The following is a 1,779-nucleotide window of genomic DNA, read 5'->3' as shown; positions in this document are numbered from 1 at the left end:
CAACATAGAAACAAAGTAAAGACTGACAGCTTGCTTTCTGTGGGGGGGGGGAGTAAGATTGGGGGGAAAATTGTAAAACTCAAATAATATCTTTAATAAAGATAAATTTAAAAAAGAAAGAAGGAAAGCTTGAATAGGACAACTGCAGATAAATAAACAAGGAGCTTGCCCCACTGCACAGATTGACTCCATACATTCTTGAGTCACTCATTTGTATTAGATCCCAGTGGGATTCTGGGTAGTATAACCAATTCATTATCATAAATAAAATCATAGATTAATTCATGGAAACAAGTTTTCCTGAAACAGGAATAATTATTGAACAAGAATACTTCGACCTCTTCTGCCTCTTCCTAGAGGTGACAGATCTCATTGTCAAAGAGGTTATAAATAGACTCCTAAAAGTCTAGGGTCATGGTTCTTGCTGAAAGGACCACTGCAGTGGTCCAGCTGAACAGAATACAGCAACCTCCAGCTGAGTCAGAGGCTAAAAGACCCCTCAAAAATTAAGCCTTTGAGGAAGAAGCCAGCTGAGTATTCTGCCTGGCCTAATGTAGTGGCAGCCACCCAGTGGTCAAGGGTTCTACTCAGTCTACTCCTGCAGCCTCTACTCCATATCTGAGGAGTCTTCCCACCTAAGCCCAGCCCAGCCTAGCAGTAGCTTTGCCTGTCAAGTGAACACTTTATCTAATCCAACCTAGCAACCTGAGTGCTATAATCCAACCACCTGCTTTACTCAGCCTCACAGTGGATTTTGTATCCATCAAGATGCCATTCCAGGCCTGAAAAAAGCCAGAACTCTGGTCTTGCTCTGTAGCAAATGCTATAATGGTCCTCTAGAGAAAGAAAAGGATTGATGTTCAGGTCTGGAGTTGTGAGATATGTTGGCCAGGTGTTTTCCTACAAATGTATAGTAAGTGTATGTCTACTTCTTTTCTCATGGACACTATTTTTTGGAAAGTGTGATCCAGATTTTGGGGAGAAAAACTTATAATTATTATTTTTGGTATGTTATTTGAGTAAATTACTTTTCTAAAAACCAATAGAGCCACTTGGATGATTTTGAAGTGGAAGCATACTTGTTGGGGTTCATGTTTGCAGGATATCCACCACTACTACTAGAAGTCATTGCAGTCACCCATTTGGTATGGTAACCTGTTGGCACTGAGGTTAGTTAGGAAATTTAGTTCATAGAGAGTGCCATGGAAGTATTTCACTTTAACAAAGCACATATGTCGCCATGTCAGAAATCTTTATCAGCCTTTTCCACGATTATATATGTATGGAAAATGTGCAAAGGAAATAGGAATAAAGAACCATAGACCCTTAGAAACAGATGCTTTATTTTGTGTTATCACGTATTATTATGTTGTCTTTACATATGTTTTCAACTTTAACCATATGACCACATTGTAACTTTGTCTCCTTGAGAGAAAGAGCAAAGATTTATAGCACATCAATTTCTATCTATATCAATTCTTTCTGTACTTCACATGCCAAAATATTAGAAGGTGGCAGATACCCTTTTATATATAGCAAAAAAGTCCTTTTTACATTTTACATCTAATAGATATCTAATTAATGATTCATTTATGTTATTTAAATTCAATACAATAATTATCTGATTTTAAATTACAAGGATAAGTAATATTGGAGTAGCTTAGGAATCTTTTTTTTGGTGACTTTCTACATTTACAGAACTTGAATAAAACAACAGACATAGGTATCATTAAATCCCTTAGATAATATATGTAAATAATGAGTAAAGATTGTTATGTT

The sequence above is a fragment of the Macrotis lagotis genome, chromosome 3, assembly GCF_037893015.1.
Source record: "Macrotis lagotis isolate mMagLag1 chromosome 3, bilby.v1.9.chrom.fasta, whole genome shotgun sequence".
Classification (NCBI taxonomy): domain Eukaryota; kingdom Metazoa; phylum Chordata; class Mammalia; order Peramelemorphia; family Peramelidae; genus Macrotis; species Macrotis lagotis.
Note: the sequence above shows the minus strand (reverse complement) of the source record.